Source organism: Bufo gargarizans, chromosome 1, assembly GCF_014858855.1.
Source record: "Bufo gargarizans isolate SCDJY-AF-19 chromosome 1, ASM1485885v1, whole genome shotgun sequence".
In the NCBI taxonomy this organism is placed as follows: domain Eukaryota; kingdom Metazoa; phylum Chordata; class Amphibia; order Anura; family Bufonidae; genus Bufo; species Bufo gargarizans.
Genome location: NC_058080.1, coordinates 455,379,319 through 455,402,793, shown reverse-complemented (window position 1 = coordinate 455,402,793; position 23,475 = coordinate 455,379,319). Strand labels below are relative to the sequence as shown.

At 45.3% G+C, this 23,475-nt stretch overlaps 1 protein-coding gene across 1 annotated transcript in view; it reads right to left on the bottom strand.

The window, feature by feature from the left end:
* Positions 1–23,269, bottom strand: part of LOC122922164 (COBW domain-containing protein 2-like) — a 102,658-nt gene extending 79,389 nt beyond the window's left edge. The window contains exon 1 of the mRNA XM_044272675.1: positions 23,126–23,269. The gene's annotated coding sequence lies outside the window, so the exon portion shown is untranslated. The remainder of the gene's footprint in view (positions 1–23,125) is intronic.
* Between the last annotated feature and the right edge of the window lie 206 nt (positions 23,270–23,475).

Genomic DNA, 23,475 nt, shown 5'->3' with positions numbered 1-23,475 from the left:
ATCCGTGTATCCTGTCCGTCAACAAAATAGGACCTGTCCTATTTTTTTGACGGACAACGGTTCACGGACCCATTCAAGTCAATGGGTCCGTGAAAGAACACGGATGCACACAAGATTGGCATCCGTGTCCGTGATCCGTGGCCGTAGGTTGCTTTCATACAGACGGATCCGAAGATCCATCTGCATAAAAGCTTTTTCTGATCTAAGTTTTCACTTCGTGAAAACTCATTTCCGACAGTATATTCTAACACAGAAGCGTTCCCATGGTGATGGGGACGCTTCTAGTTAGAATACACTGCAAACTTTGTACAAGACTGCCCCCTGCTGCCTGGCAGCACCCGATCTCTTACAGGGGGATATGATAGCACAATTAACCCCTTCAGGTGCGGCACCTAAAGGGGTTAATTGTACTATCATATTCCCCTGTAAGAGATCAGGGCTGCCAGGCAGCAGGGGGCAGACCCCCCCCCCCCCCCAGTTTGAATATCGTTGGTGGCACAGTGTGCCCCCACCATCGCCCCCCCCTCCCTCCCTCTATTGTATTAAATCGTTGGTGGCACAGTGTGCCAACCACCATCGGCCCCCCTCCCTCCCTCTATTGCATTAAATCGTTGGTGGCACAGTGTGCCAACCACCATCGGCCCCCCTCCCTCCCTCTATTGCATTAAATCGTTGGTGGCACAGTGTGCCAACCACCATCGGCCCCCCTCCCTCCCTCTATTGTATTAAATCGTTGGTGGCACAGTGTGCCAACCACCATCGCCCCCCCCCTCCCTCTATTGTATTAAATCGTTGGTGGCACAGTGTGCCAACCACCATCGCCCCCCCCCCCTCCCTCTATAGCAGTAACATTGGTGGCAGTGTGCGGTCTCAACAGTAGAAGATTCATACTTACCTGCTTGCTGCTGCGATGTCTGTGAACGGCCGGGAGCTCCTCCTACTGGTAAGTGACAGTTCTTTAGCAATGCGCCGCACAGACCTTTCACTCACCAGTAGGAGGAGCTCCCGGCCGGACACAGACATCGCAGCAGCAAGCAGGTAAGTATGAATCTTCTACTGTTGAGACCGCACACTGCCACCAATGTTACTGCTATAGAGGGAGGGGGGGGCGATGGTGGTTGGCACACTGTGCCACCAACGATTTAATACAATAGAGGGAGGGGGGCCGATGGTGGTTGGCACACTGTGCCACCAACGATTTAATACAATAGAGGGAGGGAGGGGGGCCGATGGTGGTTGGCACACTGTGCCACCAACGATTTAATACAATAGAGGGAGGGAGGGGGGGCGATGGTGGGGGCACACTGTGCCACCAACGATATTCAAACTGGGGAGGGGGGGGGGGCTGCCCCCTGCTGCCTGGCAGCCCTGATCTCTTACAGGGGAATATGATAGTACAATTAACCCCTTTAGGTGCCGCACCTAAAGGGGTTAATTGTGCTATCATATCCCCCAGTAAGAGATCGGGTGCTGCCAGGCAGCAGGGGGCAGTCTTGTACAAAGTTTGTAGTGTATTCTAACCTGAAGCGTCCCCATCACCATGGGAACGCCTCTGTGTTAGAATATACTGTCGGATCTGAGGTTCACGAAGTAGCTCATATCCGACAGTATATTCTAACATAGAGGCGTTCCCATGGTGATGGGGACGCTTCAAGTTAAAATATACCATCGGATTGGAGAAAACTCCAATCCGATGGTATAAAAGAACTCCAGACTTTACATTGAAAGTCAATGGGGACGGATCCGTTTGAAATGGCACCATATTGTGTCAACATCAAACGGATCCGTCCCCATTGACTTGCATTGTAATTCAGGACGGATCAGTTTGGCTCCGCACGGCCAGGCGGACACCAAAACGACTTTTTTTTTCATGTCCGTGGATCCTCCAAAAATCAAGGAAGACCCACGGACGAAAAAACGGTCACGGATCACGGACCCACGGACCCCGCTTTTGCGGGCCGTGAAAAAAAAACTGTCGTGTGCATGAGGCCTTATTCTGATTGCCTGATTGGAGTCGGGAAGGAAATTTTTTTTCCACTTAAGTGGGAAAAATTGGCTATTTTTTTGCCTTGTTCTGGATCAACTTGCAGGAAGACAGGCTGAACTAGATGGACAGATGACTTATAAACTATGTTACTAATTGTTCTATGTCTGATCTGAGGCCTGTTGGATCTTGGGTGGTCCGATTTGAGGTCTGATGGAGCTTAGAGGTCTGATGAGGAATGAGGGGGGGGGGGGGGGTCTGATTTTGGGGTCAGATCCGAGTTGTGATAAGAACTGGCGGTCTGATCAGGATTAGGGGTCTAATATGAGGTCTGTTGAAAAATACTCTTTTTTTCTTATTTTCCTCCTCTATATGCTAGGTACTCTTCATGGTTTGGTGCGTCTTTGGAGCAAAAATACGATATATAAAAATTCTAATCAGGGGCCGTGACCAGCAGCCAAGATGGCTGGACGTATGTGAGGAGAGCTCAGCGTCTGACGCTGCAGACCTGGACGAATCCTGCACAACTAAGGCCATTTAAAGGCAGAAAGGACCCCTGGCAGAGCGCTGCTGAACATAGTAAGAAGCATGCATCGGTCCCACCTTGCTGAGAGCACCGAGAGTGCCGCGCTGGGAACTGCATCAGGAGAGGAGCCGGACCAAGTGCGCAGTGAGCATGGCGCAGGAGATCGACCTGTGGTTTGCCAAGCATTTTAGACTGGGTGAGAGAAAGAGGGAAAGGATCGGGCAGCAAAGGGCAGAGCAATAACAGCGGAGGGAGAGACCCCAGCCAACCTTGCAGCCCCCCCCCCCCCCCTCACTTTCCCGCAAGTCGGCCATCTTAGCGGCTCCCCAGCAGCGTGGACGGAGGAAGGAGCTCAGAGATAAGCAGGCTCCTAAGACTGAGGCACGGTCAATACCCCTTCCCACACAGTACAGGCATAATCTCTTGAATAGAGTCCCTAAAGAGAACACTGTAGACTGTTTGGCTGCATATAAGATCTGAAGATCACTTACAGAGGCACAAAAAAAACAAGAGCATGTCTTCTGACAGGACTAGCAGATTTATCATAAGAGCAAATAAAGTGTGCCATTCAAAGTCCGAGGTCAGTTTCACCTAATATACACTGGCTACTAATCTGATATAATAATGGGGTCACAAAGCACCACGGAAAAATTGCAAGAATTTGCCAGACAACGGCACACTGTCACCTCTGCCGCAGCGGAATGTGCATACCAGGGCAAGCACCACATCAGATTCAGCGGCTCCTACAAATACCCCTGAGGAAGATCATGAAGAGCTCAATCTCAAGCAAGTATCGGCTTAAGTCCTGGAAGCCATTACTGTATGCAAGACGTCTCTAACAGGGAAACTAGACAAAGTCAAGATTGATCTAGGACTATTGCGCCAAGACCTGCAGAACCTGCAAGAAAGAGTCCAACACACTGAAGAACATATATCATTCATGTATAGAAGATACTACTGCTACTGTTCCAAGATCTATCTCTGACCTAAACACTAAAGCGGAGCTATGGAACCAGAAGCCAGACTACCTAGAAAACAAACTCCGCAGAAACATCATAAGGATCATCGGCTTGCCCGAAAGGGCAGAAGGTAGGGCACCAGATGAGTTTATAGGAAAATGGATAAAAACTCTTTCCGGATGCAGATTTCTCTTCAGCATATGCGGTAGAAAGAGCCCACAGAGTACCAGCAAAACCTCCCACCACCGGGGGCCACACCCAGACCCATGCTTGCCAGATTTCTCAACTGTAAAGATAGAGATAAGATAATGGCTCTAGCCAAAAGACGGCAAGAAATTAAGTACAACAACACCAGAGTATCCATCTTTCCAGACTTTTCCATGGAACTGCAGAAACAACGCGCTACTTTTATGGATGTCAAGAGACGCCTGAGAGAAGCCAACATCCCTTACTTCATGGGCTATCCGGCAAAACTCAGAGTGGTGGACGGCGACAGAGCGATACTCTTCACCGCAACCGGAGAAGTCTCGGAATGGCTGACCTTACGGAGAAGACCTCCAAGTCGTTGAGACCTTTGACGTTATCTTGGGGCTAGTCACTAAAAAAGTCGTCAAGGGACTGGTTTGCTCAAGTTGATCTGTTCAGTTATATTTAAATGCAACTCCTTGACGATGCTTAGTTGCACTCTAGTTACTGACACAGGGCTCAAATATTAGTATTTACATACATGTACTTAAATGGCGATACCAATACTGTAGCCACAGCCAGCATGCTCCTGCCACACAGCATCATAGGCAGAGGCATCCCGGTTTGACTGGCCTATAGTCTGGATTGTGAACCGGTCCAGGCCTAACACTATAACTATAGAAAATACAAAGTTAGGAATTTAGGTTGTTTTTCCAGTTTCTAATAACTATGTTCTATTACTTAGTCACAGTTATTTACACCCACTGAATTATGTTCCACTCCTGATATTCTATATTTGTCGTGGAAGCAATGGCTGAGCTAAATGGAATGTTAGGGGACTGGGTACACCACAAAAGAGATCTATGGTGTTCGCATTTATTAGGAACTCTAACCACACATTTTGTGTCTGCAAGAGACGAATCTCACTACCAACACTTCTCGGGTACTAAAGAAACCCTGAGTTCAATGGGCCGCACATTCTTACCACATCTCTTCTTCAAGAGGGGTATCCTTATTGATACACAAACAATTACGCTGGGAGGTAAAGGATCTAGTCATTATTACAGAAGGCAGATATGTCTTTGTTCACTCTTATCGACAATGTACAGTATACTTTATTAGGAATTTACAACCCTCCCCCCAGCTCTATGCAGATCTTACATTTAGCAGCGTCTTTTGCGGCGGGTAATATGTATGGGAGATCTAAATATGATGCTAGACCCCTCAGACCGTCTTCGAGTTGAAGCGGACCCGACAGGAGCCGGAACTCCCTTGCGACTGAACAGGCTCCCGATAGAATTTAGATGGGCTGACCTCTGGAGGGCTAAACATCCCAGAGAGATAGTATACTCCTGCCATAATTCGCTGACCCGGATAGATTATATGCTGGGTAATGAGATGACATTGTTAAATCTCCGCTCCATATTATTCTTACCCAGGGGGATATATCAGATCACTCGCCAATACTAGGTGTTTTAATAGTGCACCCTAAGTAATGTATAGAATGAACATTCACCCGTTTTGGCTGAACCTTTTGGGCTCAATAGATAGGATTTCCTACCAACTAAGTGAACTTCTGAAAGTACATGAGGACGAGCCCAACTTGGCCCTTGTATGGGATACTTTAAAGAGAGTCTGTCACCAGATTGTGACCTAATAGACCGCTTACATAGCGCTCTAGCATAGCAGTCTATGATTCTAATGGTACCTTTGATGTTTGCTTGTGAAGTTCCCCCAAGGCAAAAACTGACTTTTATTCAAGGGCTCGCAAGTGCCCAGGGAGGGGTTCACCTCGTTGGAGCCCAGGCTGTTCTGCCTCTTCCTCTGCCCGCCCCGCTCTTCCTTTGCGTCCTCCTTCTCTGCAGCGAGATCCCGCGCCTGCGCTATCCATTGCTTGGCCGGGGCATGCGCACTGCGATGCCCATTGTGGGTGTCTCCCCGCCGCTGTTTCTCGCCGTTGCCCGGCGCATGCGTAGTAGCTACTGCGATGCCGTGCCCACAATGGGCATTGCAGTGCGCATGCCCCGGCCAAGCAATGGATAGTGCAGGCGCGGGATCTCGCTGCAGAGAAGGAGGACGCAAAGGAAGAGCGGGACGGGCAGAGGAAGAGGCTGGGGCGGGGATATGTAAAACAATTGATAAATGGAAAAGATTAATACCCACGCTTACAGAAGAATCCATAGTGGCTTTATTAGAATCGCATTTACATGTATCACCGGCAGTCAATAACAAACTAATTCAACTGTACATTATTCATCAGACATATCTCACACCAACTAGATTATATAAAATGGGTAGAGCAATGTCCACGGTGTGGGGAATTGGAGGCGGATTTCTGGCACATGATATGGAGGTGTGGCCCCATATCGGCATTTTGGGGAGAAGGGACTGCATTTCTTTCCGGTCTGCTGCCGGTTCAGGTGGACTGCACCCCCGAGGTTTGTCTGCTGGGAATAATGAAGGAGGATCAATGGGATCATTATACGACAATGTATTTCTCTGCCATGGTACGACCCCAATACGCCGAACTTATCCATGTGGAAATTGCAAATAAATCAGATACTACCATATATGGTCATAGTGTTTAAACACCGTAATAAGCCCCAAAAATTCGACAAAGTCTGGGGTCTGTGATGCAGATCACCTCACACTCTGTATTCGACTTAGAGACTGCGACAAGCTTTTTCAGCGGCTCGAGGATCCATGGCTCAGACGGCCTAGTGGGATCATCTGAATGTAATGCATTAGGTAACTTCACTCAATGACATGAGAGGCTGGCAATAGTGTGGTGGGTAGATGAAGAAATAATTGTATGGAACTGTTTTTTAAATTTGTATCAAGATATGTAATCACCCCCTTTCTCCTTAATATATAAAAAATAATAATAGTTTGCACCACCGCAACACTAAATGCCCGTACTATTATAAGATAATATTCCTGTACTTAAAAATCTAAATAGCCAATTTGCTATTTTTTCACCTCTCCAATGCCCCCAAATACTATACTGCTGAAAAAATAGTGACCCCAGTAGATATAATGTCCCTATAATGCCTTCAGCAATTATAATGCTCCCTAGAAATAATAATGTCCGCTAAAATGCCCCCAGTAATAATAAAACCCTATATTGTGCTCCAAGTAATAATGCCTGTATAGTGTCCCCAAAAATAACATCCTCTAATATGTCACTGTAATAGAAATGTCCCTACAGTGCCTCCAGCATTAATATCCCCTATTTTACCCCCAGTATTATAGTGTCCCAGTACTAATAATGCCCCCTGTACAAAAAAATCCCCCGTAATGCCCCAGTATTAAAATGCTCCCAGTGCCTCCAATAATGCCCCATATAATGCCCTCATATAAAAAAAAAAATGCCCTGGTAATGCCCCTTATTGTGCCACCAGTAATGCCCTTTATACTGTCCCCAGTATAAAAAATTCCTGTAGAGTGCCCCCAATGATGCTGCTAGTTATGTCCCCCACAGTGCCCTTCCAGTAGTAATGTCCCCCACAGTGCTCCTCCGATAGTAATATCACCCAAAGGGCCCCTTCAGTATTTATTTCCCCCCAGTGCCCCCTGCAGTGCTCTCCTTCCTGCTAGTAATCTCCCGCAAGTGGGTACCGAAAAAATAAAAAATAAAAAAAATGTTCACTTGTGTCCCTATCGCTGGTGTTCACCAGGCAGGCTGCAACCTCTTCTGGTCTATGGTCTGGGATGGTGGGACACTGGCGACCAGACGCACACATCACTGTGCTGTGTCCCGGCAAATGCGGGGGCGATAATGTTATCACATCCGCCTACGTCAGGATTTACTATCTCATAGGCCTCAGGCCTACTAGGCCCAAAGCCCGAGGCCTATAAGGGTGATTGGTGGGGCAGGGAACTATCGGCTCCTGTGCCCTGCCACTGTATTCAGTTGCAGCACGGTGCACAGGCCTAATTGCAAAAGCAATTTTTCAGTCGCGACCAGTTTGGTTGCTATCTGAAGCACTGCATTAGTACCAACGGTGTCCCAAATGCTTGAACTATTAAAATATATAGGAACAATCGAAATAGCCGATTCAATGATTTTTGGTCACTTCACCTCCCAAAAAAATGAATGACAAGTGATCAAAAAGTCATACACACCCCAAAATAGTATCAAAGAAAAATACAGATTGTCCCGCATAAACAAAGAGCCCTCACCCAGCTCTGAGGACACAAATATAAAAAAGTTATGGAGGTCAGAATATGGTGATGCAAAAAAAAAAAAAAAAATTCATTATTTTCAAGGTTTTATTGTTTTTTTTACGTATTAAAAACACAAGAATAGCTACACAAATGCAGTATCGCTGTGATTGTACTAACCTGGAAGAATGAGGGTGACGTATCAGTTCTGCTCCATAAGGAACGCTGTAATAATGAAATCCATAAAATTCAATTCCGCCATAGTTGTATTTCCAATTCCACCCCATTTAGAAATTTTTTCCAGCTTCCCATTACATTGTATGCAATATTAAATGGTGCCATGAGAAACTGCAACTTGTCCCACAAAAAACAACCCCTCATACAGCTATGCTAGCCCAATAATTTCCAGAGTAGAAAAAAAAAAGTTTAAATCGCTGATTTAGGAAGATGTTAACCTTATTCATCATCCAACAATTACATAGATGTTAATATTAACCCTTCACTTAAAGGGGTTGTCTCACTTCAGATAATAGCATTTATTATGTAGAGAAAGTTAATACAAGCCACTTACTAATTAATGTATTGTTATTATCCATATTGCTTCCTTTGCTGGCTGGATTCATTTTTCCATCTCATTATACACTGCTCGTTTCCATGGTTATGACCACCCTGCAATCCATCAGCTGTGGCCATGCTTGCTCACTATAGAAAAAGGCACCAGCCTTTGTGAGCTCCCAGCCATCAGAGAGGCCATCGCTTTTTCCTATAGTGTGCAAGCATGACCACCGCTAATGGATTGCAGGGCGGTCATAACCAAGGATACGATCAGTGTATAATTTGATGGAAATTCAGCCGGCACAGGAGGCAATATGGACAATCACAATACATTAGTAAGTGCCTTGTATTAACTTTTTCTACTTGATAAACGCCACTTACCCTTTAAGCTAGGAGTATGCTCAACCTGCAGCCCTCCAGCTGTTGTAAAACTCCCACAATGCCTTGCTGTAGGCTATTTGGGCATGCAGGGAGTTGTAGTTTTGCAACAGCTGGAGGGCCGCAGGTTGAGCATGCCTGAGCTAGACCATGCCCTAGACAAATAGTGACAATGCCATTAACCCCTGCACTAACCTACACCCCCAGGATTGTTATCACTCTCCCAATCAACCACCTAGATCACTAGATATTGTAACTATATACCTTAACCATCCTATACTGAATTAACCCTAAATTATGGTGCTATTATGAAAAGTAACTTGCAGTATTACATGTGATCTTTCTCATTTCACTTCACCAACTTAGACTATTGTGTTCTGATCCATCACATAAAATTCAGATTAACAAAACATTGAACTTAAGGCTGTAATGTAACAAGATACGAAAAAAGTCATGGTGTCCAGCTTTGTTACAGCATTCAAGCTGGATTTTGTAAGAAAAAAAATAAAAAGCTTTGGACGATGTATGCCGAAACATGCCTTGGACCACATTATAGTCAATAAGAGCATATAGCTGATCGTATCCGGCTACACCCAATATGGTATACTCCTGCAGGCTGTTCTTCTGCCAGAATGTGTATCTACGGTTATGTTGTGAACTCCGTCAGTCTGTTCCGGTGGAGGAACAGACTGCCGGAGTTCACTGGCTGCCATGATGTCCCACTTCCCCAGTGCCTCCATGCCATCCACCATGTCCCCCACTCCCCCAGATCAACCCCTCTATGCCAAATCACAGGTGCCCCTATTAACCCCCCCCCCCACCCCCCAATAACTTTATACATACCAAATCACAGGTGGCCCGATTAACCCCTCTCCCCCCAACGCCAATAATTTTATACATGTCATTGCCAAATCTCAGGTGCCCCCATTCCGCCCCCTCCCAACCGCCGCTGGTGCTGCTAACTGTATACTTACCTTTCCTGGCAGTGTAGCGTGTGCTGACACATGGAGTCCGCAGGAGACGGGTCTTCATCCCAGCATGCACTGGGACCTGACGTCACACAAGCGCGCTGACTATGTGTGACTGCAAGGCCCTGCAGCGCGATCCCGAGTCGGGAGGCCACGGAGCGGTGAGTGAGAAGCTTCATTTCACTCACGCTCCGTGGTCACGTGATATAAACGAATCCTCGATGCCGAAACTGCATTAAATTGATGAATCATTTCAGCCCTAATCCTGATCCATTCATTCATTTCAATGGGTCTGTGTACATGAGCGTGGTTTTTCACACATCATTTCTGCGTTTGTGTGAGAATCGCAGCATGTTCTATATTATGCATTTTTCACGCAGCCCTGGCCCCATAGAAGTGAATGCAGTCCGAATGCAATGCGTTTTTCACTGATGGTTGCTAGGAGATGTTGTTTGTAAACCTTCGGTTTTTTTTCACGCGTGTGAAAAACGCATCAAAACCGATTGCATTTGTACGGAAAAAACTGAAACACTGAAAGCAATTGCAAACAAAACTGAGTGAACTTGCTTGTGAAATGGTGCGAGTTTCACTGAACACGTCCTGACACAATCCCTATTGTTCGTGTGAAAGAGGCCTTACACTCAATGTTAGGACGTGTGATCATAACTAGAGTTGAGCAGCGCAGAATGATGAATTGTCGGCGGTGCCCCTGCTGGAAAGGTAAGCGTCATAGAAACCAATGACTGCTGTGCACTCCGGCTGTCAGGAGGGCAGGCTGCATGGACAGGCACAGCTCTGGGTGCTGGGACAGAAGCTCTCTGTGGTAGCTGCAGCTCCAGCTTATAGGGGGCGTGTCCCTGGATAATACCCATAAGGGCTCTTTCACACCTGCGTTATAGTCTTCCGGCATAGAGTTCCGTCGTCGGGGCTCTATGCCGGAAGAATACTGATCAGGATTTTCCTAATGCATTCTGAATGGACAGTCCGTCCTTCAGGATGCATCAGGATGTCTTCAGTTCCGGAACGGAACGTTTTTTGGCCGCAGCAAATAGCGCAGCATGCTGCACTTTTTGCTCCGGCCAAAAATCCGGAACACTTGCCGCAAGGCCGGATCCGGAATGAATGCCCATTGAGAGGCATTGATCCGGATCCGCCCTTAAGCTAAACGTCGTTTCGGCGCATTGCCGGATGCGACGTTTAGCTTTTTCTCAATGGTTACCATGGCTGCCGGGACGCTAAAGTCCTGGCAGCCATGGTAAACTGTAGTGGGGAGCGGGGAGCAGCATACTTACCATCCGTGCGGCTCCCGGGGCGCTCCAGAGTGACGTCAGGGCGCCCCAAGCGCATGGATCGCGTGATCGCATGTACACGTCATCCATGCGCCTGGGGTGCTCTGACGTCATTCTGGAGCGCCCCGGGAGCCGCACGGATGGTAAGTATGCCGCTCCCCCGCTCCCCACTACTACTATGGCAACCAGGACTTTAATAGCGTCCTGGGTGCCATAGTAACACTGAAAGCATTATGAAGACGGATCCGTCTTCAAATGCTTTCAGTACACTTGCGTTTTTCCGGATCCGGCGTGTAATTCCGGCAAGTGGAGTACACGCCGGATCCGGACAACGCAAGTGTGAAAGAGGCCTAACTGATGCACTTGGGCTAATCGCACAGGGGGGAACGAAGGCTGTTTGGGACTAATGGCAGGGGGTCTGATGAGTTTTTATAAAGGAAAACAATTAATTCATTTTCTCTTATTAGATTACTTGATTAATCATAAAAAATAATCAATAGAATACTCGATTTCTAAAATAATCGTTTACTGCAGCCCTAGTTGAGCGAAGCGAGCTTCAGATGCTTCATCCGAAATCGCTTCGTTCAAAACTTCGGAATAATACTGTACAGAGATTCAACTCCATAAAGTATTAGAATGTATGGGCGCCGATGAGCCAAAGTTAGTTATTCGCGAAGTCGCGCATGACGTTGTTGTATAACTTCAGTAATTGATTTTTAAAGTGGAAAACCACTTTAAAACTTGAAACCGAACTTGGCTTCGGTTCCAACTAGTACCTTAGAACCAAGTTTTAACCCCTTAAAGGGAACCTGTCACCTGGATTTTGTGTATAGAGCCGAGGACATGGGTAGCTAGATGGCCGCTAGCACATCCGCAATATCCAGTCCCCATAGCTCTGTGTGCTTTTATGGTGTATAAAAACCGATTTGATACATATGCAAATTAACCTGAGATGAGTCAGAGCTTGAAAATATGACTTCTGTGCTCACACAAGTAAGATATGACTCTTTTATGTTAATTTGCATATGTATCAAATCGGTTTTTATACACAATAAAAGCACACAGAGCTATGGGGACTGGGTATTGTGGATGTGCTAGTGGCGATCTAGCAACCCATGTCCTCAGCTCTATATCCAAAATCCTGGTGACAGGTTCCCTTTAACCCCTTAAGGACACAGCCTTTTTACACCTTAGGACCAGGCCATTTTTTGCAAATCTGACCACTGTCACTTTAAGTGCTGATAACTTTAAAACGCTTTGACTTATCCAGGCCGTTCTGAGATTGTTTTTTTGTCACATATTGTACTTCATGACACTGGTAAAAAGAAGTAAAAAAAAATATTTTTTTTGCACCAAAAAATACCTAATTTAACAAAAATTTGGAAAAATTTGTAAATTTCAAAGTTTCAGTTTCTCTACTTTTGTAATACATAGTAATACCCCTAAAAATTGTGATGCCTTTACATTCCCCATATGTCTACTTCATGTTTGAATTATTTTGGGAATGATATTTTATTTTTTGGGGATGTTACAAGGCTTAGAAGTTTAGAAGCAAATCTTGAAATTTTTCGGAAATTTACAAAAACCAAATTTTTAGGGACCACTACAGCTCTGAAGTCACTTTGCGAGGCTTACATAATAGAAACTACACCCCTCAAGGTATTCAAAACTGATTTTACAAACTTCGTTAACCCTTTAGGTGTTGCACAAGAGTTATTGGCAAATGGGGATGAAATTTGAGAATTTCATTTTTTTGGCTAATTTTCCATTTTAACCCATTTTTTCCACTAACAAAGCAAGGGTTAACAGCCAAACAAGACTGTATCTTTATTGCCCTGACTCTGCCGTTTACAGAAACACCCTATATGTGGCCGTAAACTACTGTACGGCCACACAGCGGGGCGTAGAGTGAAAGGTGCGCCATATGGTTTTTGGAAGGCAGGTTTTGCTGGACTGTTTTTTTGACACCATGTCCCATTTGAAGCCCCCTGATGCACCCCTAGAGTAGAAACTCCATAAAAGTGACCCCATCTAAGAAACTACACCCCTCAAGGTATTCAAAACTGATTTTACAAACTTCATTAACCCTTTAGGTGTTGCACAAGAGTTATTGGCAAATGGGGATGAAATTTGAGAATTTCATTTTTTTGCCTAATTTTCCATTTTAACCAATTTTTTTCCACTAAAAAAGCAAGGGTTAACAGCCAAACAAGACTGTATCTTTATTGCCCTGACTCTGCCGTTTACAGAAACACCCAATATGTGGCCGTAAACTACTGTACGGCCACACAGCGGGGCGTAGAGTGAAAGGTGCGCCGTTTGGTTTTTGGAAGGCAGGTTTTGCTGGACAGTTTTTTTGACACCATGTCCCATTTGAAGCCCCCCTGATGCAACCCTAGAGTAGAAACTCCATAAAAGTGACCCCCATCTAAGAAACTACACCCCTCAAGGTATTCAAAACTGATTTTACAAAGTTTGTTAACCCTTTAGGTGTTGCACAAGATTTAATGGAAAATAGAGATACAATTTCAAAATTTCACTTTTTTGGCAGATTTTCCATTTTAATATTTTTTTTCCAGTTACAAAGCAAGGGTTAACAGCAAAACAAAACTCATTATTTATGGCCCTGATTCTGTAGTTTACAGAAACACCCCATATGTGGTCGTAAACTGCTGTACGGGCACACGGCAGGGCGCAGAAGGAAAGGAATGCCATACGGTTTTTGGAAGGCAGATTTTGCTGGACTGTTTTTTTTACACCATGTCCCATTTGAAGCCCCCTGATGCAACCCTAGAGTAGAAACTCCATAAAAGTGACCCCATCTAAGAAACTACACCCCTCAAGGTATTCAAAACTGATTTTACAAAGTTTGTTAACCCTTTAGGTGTTGCACAAGATTTAATGGAAAATAGAGATACAATTTCAAAATTTCACTTTTTTGGCAGATTTTCCATTTTAATATTTTTTTTCCAGTTACAAAGCAAGGGTTAACAGCAAAACAAAACTCATTATTTATGGCCCTGATTCTGTAGTTTACAGAAACACCCCATATGTGGTCGTAAACTGCTGTACGGGCACACGGCAGGGCGCAGAAGGAAAGGAATGCCATACGTTTTTTGGAAGGCAGATTTTGCTGGACTGGTTTTATTGACACCATGTCCCATTTGAAGCCCCCCTGATGCACCCCTAGAGTAGAAACTCCAAAAAAGTGACCCCATTTTAGAAACTACGGGATAAGGTGGCAGTTTTGTTGGTACTAGTTTAGGGTACATATGATTTTTGGTTGCTCTATATTACACTTTTTGTGCGGCAAGGTAACAAGAAATAGCTTTTTTGGCACCGTTTTTTTTTTTTGTTATTTACAACATTCATCTGACCGGTTAGATCATGTGGTAATTTTATAGAGCAGGTTGTCACGCATGCGGCGATACCTAATATGTATACAAATTTTTTATTTATGTAAGTTTTACACAATGAATTAATTTTTAAAACAAAAAAAAGTTTTAGTGTCTCCATAGTCTAAGAGCCATAGTTTTTTCAGTTTTTGGGCGATTATCTCAAGTAGGGTCTCATTTTTTGCGGGATGAGATTACGGTTTTATTGGCACTATTTTGGGGTGCATATGACTTTTTGATCGCTTGCTGTTACACTTTTTGTGAAGTAAGATGACAAAAAATTGCTTTTTTTACACCGTTTTTTTTTTTTTTTTTTTTACGGTGGTCACCTGAGGGGTTAGATCATGTGATATTTTTATAGAGCCGGTCGATACGGACGCGGCGATACCTAATATGTATACTTTTTTTTATTTATGTAAGTTTTACACAATGATTTCATTTTTGAAACAAAAAAAATCATGTTTTAGTGTTTCCATAGTCTAAGAGCCATAGTTTTTTCAGTTTTGGGGCGATTATCTTGGGTAGGGTATGATTTTTGCGGGATGAGATGACGGTTTGATTGTTACAATTTTGGAGTACATACAACTTTTTTGATCACTTTTATTAACTTTTTTGGGAAGTAAGGTGGGCAAAATTTCAATTTCATCATAGTTTTTAATTTTTTATTTTTATGGCGTTCACCGTTTGGGTAAAGTAACATGACCGTTTTATAGATCAGGTCGTTACGGACGCGGCGATACCAAACATGTGTAGGGAATTTAATTTTTTTTATTTTTAATCAGTGATAAATGTGTTTTTTGATTTTTACTTTATTTTCACTTTTTTTCACTTTCTTTTTGACCCAGACCCACTTGGTTCTTGAAGATCCAGTGGGTCTGATGTCTGTATAATACAGTACAGTACAATATATAGTACTTTACTGTATTTTACACTTTGTCTGAACAGATCTATGCCTTTCAGCACAGATCTGTTCAGCACCATGGACAGCAGGACGCCTGAGAGGCGTCCTGTTGCCATGGGAACCTTCCCCGTCTGCTCAGTTATGGTCAGAACTGCGCAGACGGGGAAGGGTAAGGACGGGGCTCTGGGGGGGCTGCCTGGGAGCTCTCTCCCTCTCCATTCGGGGGGCTGCAAAGGCACAGCAGCCCCCCGATGGGAGAGGGAGGGAGCTCCCTGCGCTGTTAACCTTTTCCATACAGCGGTCCGTACGGACCGCGGTATGGAAAGGGTTAAACGGCTGACATCGCAGCACAGATGTCAGCCGTTTATACCAGGGTGCCAGCAATGTGCTGGCACCCTGGTATACCCACTAGAAACCAACGATTATTCAAGGGGAGGCGGGCGGGGGATCGCGATCCCGCCTACCGCACCGCCCGCCTCCCGCACCGCCCGCAACCCTCCCCCTGCACCTCCCACCGTGCTCAAATAACTTAGGGGTGCAGGGGGGAGGGATGCAGGAACATTTTTGGAATCCTATAGTTTCTGATCCCCGCGGTCAGGGACCGCGGGGATCAGAAACTGCAGAAATCGCAGCAAACCGCAGGTCTGAATTGACCTGCGGTTTGCCGCGATCGCCGACATGGGGGGGTCACGGGACCCCCCCGCGCATTTAGCCTAGGTGCCTGCTCAATGATTTGAGCAGGCACCGGGTTCCGATCACTGCCAGCCGCACGGCAGTGATCAGAAATACACAGGGCGTACATGTACGCCCTGTGTCCTTAAGTACCAGGGCACAAGGGCGTACCTGTACGCCCTATGTCCTTAAGAGGTTAAGGACCAGGCTCATTTTCACCTTAAGGACCCGGCCATTTTTTGCAAATCTGACCAGTGTCACTTTATGTGGTGATAACCTTAAAACACTTTGACTTATCCAGGCCATTCTGAGATTGTTTTTTTGTCACATATTGTACTTCATGACACTGGTAAAATGGAGTAAAAAAAAAACATTTGTATTTATTAAAAAATACCAAATTTGCCCAAAAATTTTAAAAATTTGCAAATTTCCAAGTTTACATTTCTCTACTTCTATAATACATACACAAATAGTTATTACTTTACATTTCCCATATGTCTTCTTCATGTTAGGATTATTTTGGGAATGACATTTTATTTTTGGGGGATGTTACAAAGCTTAGAACTAAGTTTAGAAGCAAATCTTGAAATTTCTCAGAATTTTTTCAAAAACCCACTTTTTAAGGACCAGTTCAGGTCTGAAGTCACTTTGTGAAGCTCACATGATAAAAAAACCACCCAAAAATGACCCCAATCAAGAAACTACACCCCTCAAGGTATTCAAAACTGATTTTACAAACGTTGTTAACTCTTTATGTGTTCCACAAGAATTCATGGAAAAGAGAGATACAATTTAACTTTTTTGGCAGATTTTCCATTTTAATATTTTTTTTCCAGTTACAAAGCAAGGGTTAACAGCCAATCAAAACTCATTAATTATGGCCCCGATTCTGTAGTTTACAGAAACACCCCATATGTGGTCGTAAACTGCTGTACGGGCACACGGCAGGGCGCAGAAGGAAAGGAATGCCATACGGTTTTTGGAAGGCAGATTTTGCTAGACTGTTTTTTTTTACACCATGTCCCATTTGAAGCCCCCCTGATGCACCCCTAGAGTAGAAACTCCATATTCTTAGAGCCATAGTTTCTTCAGGTTTTTAGGCGATTGTCTCAGGTAGGGGCTCATTTTTTGTGGGATGAGGTGACAGTTAGATTGGTACTATTTTGGTGGGCGTACGCCTTTTTGATCGCTTGCTGTTGTACTTTTTGTGATGTAAGGTGACAAACAATTGTTTATTTAGCACAGTTTTTATTTTTTATGGTGTTCATCTGAGGGATTAGGTCATGTGATATGTTTATAGAGCTGGTCGATATGGACGCGACAATACCTAATATGTCTATATGTCTTTTCCCTATTTTTTTTACTTTATTTTTAGAAAAGGACGCTTTTTTTTTTTTTACTTGAAACTTTTAATTTTGTTGGTAAAACTTTAATTTTATAAACTTTATTTTTTGTCCCACTATGGGACAGGGTCTGATCCTTGTTTCAATACATCTGTATTGTGCTGTATTGAACTGTTAGGGTCTTACACTGTAAGACGCTAAGGCCTCTTTCACACAGGCGTCATGTTTTTTGCCCGGATAAGAGCCGGGTGCGTTGCGGGAAAATGCGCAATTTTTCCGCGCGAGTGCAAAACATTGTCATGCGTTTTGCACTTGCGTGAGAAAAATCATGCATGTTTGGTACCCAAACCCGAACTTCTTCACAGAAGTTCGGGCTTGGGATTGATGTTCTGAAGATTGTATTATTTTCCCTTATAACATGGTTATAAGGGAAAATAATAGCATTCTGAATACAGAATGCTTAGTATAATAGTGCTGGAAGGGTTAAAAATAATAAAAAAGTTAACTCACCTTCTCCTCTTGTTAGCGTAGATGCCGGTCTGTTCTTTAGCTGTGGGCTGAATGACCTGAGGTGATGTCAGATCACATGCTCCAATCACATGGTCCATCACCGTGGTGATGGAGCATGTGATCTGACGTCACCTCAGGTCATTCAGCCCACAGCTAAAGAACAGACCGGCATCTACCCGAACAAGAGGAGAAGGTGAGTTAACTTTTTTATTATTTTTAACCCCTCCAGCACTATTATACTAAGCATTCTGTATTCAGAATGCTATTATTTTCCCTTATAACCATGTTATAAGGGAAAATAATACAGTGAATAGACTGGCACCTAGAACCCATGCGTGAAAATCGCACCGCATCCGCACTTGCTTGCGGATGCATGCGATTTTCACGCAACCCCATTCATTTCTATAGGGCCTGCGTTACGTGAAAAACGCACAAAGAGGAGCATGCTGCGATTTTCACGCAACGCACAAGTGATGCGTGAAAATCCCCGCTCGTGTGCACAGTCCCATAGAAATGAATGGGTCAGGATTCAGTGCGGGTGCAGTGCGTTCACCTCACGCATCGCACCCGCACGGAAAACTCGCCCGTGTGAAAGGGGCCTAACAGTTGCCTAAGAGACCCAGCCTGGGGGCTGGGCCTCTTAGGCTTCCGTACATGACAGGCCCCAAGACTTGGAATGGCTTGGGGCTGCCATGGCAACCATCGAGTCCCCGCCACAGCAGAGCGGGGACCCGATGTATGAGGTGAGGGAGCCCAAACCGATGCTGGTGGATGCAGCAGGGATCCGGCTGTCAGTAACCGATCGGGGGACCGCGAGAGGGGGGAGGAACGACTGCAGGACGTCCTGGGTCGTTAAGGGGTTAAAGTGGTTTACTTTAAAAATCAACTACTGAAGTTATTCAACGAAGTCATGCACAACTTTGTGAATAACTAACTGTGGCTCACCGGAGTCCATACTATCTAATACTATTAAGCATCCGAAGCTCGCTTCGCTCAAGTCTAATCATAACTATAGAATTCTATGGACCCATACTGACCCTCCATTTTCATAAATTGTAGCATTGCATGGCATACTATGGAGGCATTCTTCTGTACTAAGGCGAGGGATGGACTTCTGGTCCTGCTGACAAGGGAATGTACAGCGCCTTTTTATTTCACCTTATTAAACTATGGCTGCGGACAAGAATAGGACATGTTATATTTTTTTAGCGGGGCCGCGGAATGGAGCCACGGATGCGGACAGCACACGGAGTGCTGTCGGCATCTTTTGCGGCCCCATTAAAGTGAATGGGTCCGCATTCGAGCCGCCAAAACAGCCGCTCGGATGCGAACCCAAACAACGGTCGTGTGCATGAGGCCTAAGGTGAACTTAATGAGACCTTCTCTAAACTTTTGAATGCACAGGTCCAACTGTTCAATGTTTCAGTACTTTTTGCACAACTTGCTGTTCTCTAACAAGGAGCTTAGGTTACTTTCACACTAGCGTTAATATTTTCCAGTATTGAGATCCGTCATAGGGTCTCGATACCGGGAAAAAAACGCTTGTTTTGTCGCCATTAATTGTCAATGGGGACAAAACGTAACTGAACAGAACGGAATGCTCAAAAATGCATTCTGTTCCGTTCTCATACCGGAGAGCAAACCACAGCATGCTGAGATTTGCTATCCGTCTTGGAATGCGGAGCAAAACAGATCCGTCATGACCCACAATGCAAGTCAATGGGGACGGATTTCTCTGACACAATATGACACAGTAGAAAACTGATCTGTTCCCCATTGACTTTCAATGAAGTTCATGGCGGATCCATCTTGGCAATGTTAAAGATAATACAACCGGATCCGTTCATTCGTTCCGGATGCAGATGGTTGTATTATTGTAACAGAAGCGTTTTTGCTGAACCCTGCCGGATCCAGCAAAAATGCTTGTGTGAAAGTAGCCTTAACAACAAAATTTACAACGGGTGTTTGATCCATGAATCACCCAAAAAATTTGCTGTTCACATTTTGACATCATGAGACCAAGATGACACCTAAAAATTGATCAAAGTACCTCGCCATTGTGAGGCTTCAAGCAGGATGTTCCTAGATGGAAGTGGCCACATAGCTTGGAGCCACACAGAGTGTCATCAGCAGGTTGCAACAGAGATACAGAGAGACTACAAGAGTCACAGAAAGGCAGAGAAGTGGATGTACTTTGGCCACATCCCACACTGATGACCCCTTCATTATGACATTTAAGGCCTCTTTCAGACGGGCGTTGCGGGAAAATGTGCGGGTGCGTTGCGGGAACATGCGCGATTTTTCCGCACGAGTGCAAAACATTGTAATGCGTTTTACACGCACGTGAGAAAAATCGCGCATGTTTGGTACCCAAACTTCTTCACAGAAATTCGGACTTGGGATCGGTGTTCTGTAGATTGTATTATTTTCCCTTATAACATGGTTATAAGGGAAAATAATAGCATTCTGAATACAGAATGCATAGTAAAATAGCGCTGGAGGAGTTAAAAAATAAAATAAAAATTTTACTCACCGGCAATCTCCTTCTGTCTTCATCTTAGCTGTGTGCAGCAACAGGACCTGTGGTGACGTCACTCCGGTCATCACATGATCCATCGCCATGGTAAAAGATCATGTGATGACCGGAGTGACGTCACCACAGGTCCTGTTGCTACACAAAGCTAAGATGAAGACAGAAGGAGATGCCGGCTACGCGATCAAGTGGATTAAGGTGAGTAAAATTTTTATTTTATTTTTTAACCCCTCCAGCGCTATTTTACTATGCATTCTGTATTCAGAATGCTATTATTTTCCCTTATAACCATGTTATAAGGGAAAATAATAATTATCGGGTCCCCATCCCAATCATCTCCTAGCAACCGTGCGTGAAAATCACACCGCAATCGCACTTGCTTGCGATTTTCACGCAACCCCATTCATTTCTATGGGGCCTGCATTACGTGAAAAACGCACAAAATAGAGCTTGCTGGGAATTTCACGCAACGCACAAGTGATGCGTGAAAATCACCGCTCATGTGAACAGCCCCAAAGAAATGAATGGGTCGATATTCAGTGCGGGTGCAATGCGTTCACCTCACGCATTGCACCCGAGCGGAATACTCGCCCGTGTGAAAGGGGCCTAAGGGAGGTGAGAGGCACCCAAGTGTCACATCAGACCATTCAAAACCATTTACATCAGCAAGGTCTGCCTACAACCTGCAAGGGTACCTGACCATACAACCAGGCACAGAAGTGATCGTCTTGCAAAGGCCAGGGAGCATCTACATTGGAAGAGGGACCAGTGCACCTCAGTGCTTATCACTGATAAAAGTTGATGCATGCTGAGCAGAAATGATGGCCGCCAACGACGTTGGAGACATCAAGGAGAGTGCTATGCATCAGCTACTGTTGTCACCAGATGACCTTTGGTGGTGGTGGTGGTGGTGTTACAGTGTGGGCAGGGGTGTTTCAGTCAATACAGAACTGCCCTACACTTTGTGAATGGTACAGTGATAAGCCCATACTAATTGGATAACATCATTAATCCAGTCATTGTTCCTCTGCATGAACAACACAGGCCTAATTTCATCTTCATGGGTGACAATGCGCCAGCTCATCAAGGTTGCATCATTAGGGAATGGCTCCTGGAGACCAGCTGGATACGTCATATGGAGTGGCCTGCACTTTCTCCAGACCGGAATACCATAGAAAACCTATGAGATCAGCTTAGTCGCCATGTAGAAGCTCGTAACTCTGTACCCCAGAACCTCAATCACCTGGGGGTCACTCTTCAAGAAGAGTGGGACGGCATGCCTCAGCAGACAATAAGTTGACTTGTGAACAGCATAAGGCTGGGTTCAGACCTGAGCGTTCGCGATGGGGCGCTCTGTATGCACGATTGTACGGGCGTTTGCAATCGCGCATACAGAGACAAGCGAACGCCCATTGTCGCGCGTTCCCGCTAAACTCTATGTACGGGAACGCGCAACAAGACGCCCCAAAGAAGCTCATGTACTTCTTGGGGCGTCGGGCGTTTTACAGCGCGATCATACGCGCTGTAAAACGCTCAGGTGAGAGCCATGCCGATAGGGAATCATTGGTTCTTGCCTGTTGAGCGTTTTACAGCGCATAGGAACGTGCTGTAAAACGCTCAGGTCTGAACCCAGCCTGAGACGTCGTTGACAAGCTGTAATTGATGCTCAAGGCCACATGAAGAGTTATTTAGACAGTGACATTTTTTGTGGGGGTATACCCACCACTGTTGTTGGCCTTTGTTTCAATATATTGTTTGAGATGAGGAGATCACCATTCCATGCTTCTACTTAAATGCCCTACTTTCATGATATAATTAGAGATGAGCGAACTTCTGTTTTAAGTTCGGCGTCTAAAGTTCGGGGGCGGGTTAGCGGAGAATCCCGATCTGGAACCGGATATGGATTCCGACTTCCGTTGTGGTCCGTGGTAGCGGAATCAATAATGGCCGATTATTGATTCCGCTACCACGGACCACAACGGAAGTCGGAATCCATATCCGGTTCCAGATAGGGATTCTCCGCTAACCCGCCCCCGAACTTTAGACGCCGAACTTAAAACAGAAGTTCGCTCATCTCTAGATATAATATCACTGTAGCGTTAACTTTTTACGTTTACCCTAAATTTCACCCGAAAGCCAAATATCCCTAACTTATTGTTAATAGTGTATGTACTTCTACAATTTTTTTAATATAAATGCATTGCAAATTAGGGCGTCTGGCAAGAGCACCATAATGATGAAGCCCTGGCGCCACTTTCTTTTCCATATACACCTGCGACTTTCTTGACTGCCCTGCTGTAATCCTGTACTAGGAATACGATGCCCGCTACATTAGAGTAAGGGACTGGCACACTGTTACCTCCCCTTTAGAGCATTGTCAGCTAACAGCAGGGGTATCAGGACCACCCTCTATCAACCACAGCAGAGCACTTCTGGAAGCCAGCAGTCCCCCACTGAGCCTAAGGGAAGCCTGCCTATGTCCTCCATACTGGAAAGAGCATCCTGCAAGGAAAGCCGATGAGCCCCAGACCCCAGCAGACCGGGTGAGGACCCCCATAAGTACTGAGCTCCAGGCCGACTCCACACGACCTGTATGATGACTGGGGAGCAGAGGCCATCACAGTCACGCAGGGTCCTGCACTTATACACAGGTCGGTGCCTCGTTGCCATGGTGACCACCACACGGGGCAGCCCATTGATTTCCCACCCCCCAACAGACTTCAATATTAGGACAGCAGCAACTAGGACAAAATGCCGCATACATCACCGCACAGATCACAGCCCGAGACGTGCACCCGGCCGCTCGGCGTCTTCTGGTGCAGCAGTTAAATGCTTCCCCCAGAAACACGGACACCTCCGTACTGCGCCATAGGAGAAGGCTCTCTGCGGAGTGTGACAGACAGCAGCCTCAGCCCCATAAGAACCTCTTGTATGTGGAGGTCTCACCTCACCAGCCCCTTCTACACGGAGCACTCTCGGGGGGTGTCCTGAGAAAACACGAAACTTCATCTCTAATGTAGACCCCAGAGAGAGGATCCCTTGGGTAATGAATCTGGGCTTTCCCTCACCAATGAGTCCCAGGATAAAGGGCTATGGAGGGTGTACATTCTCA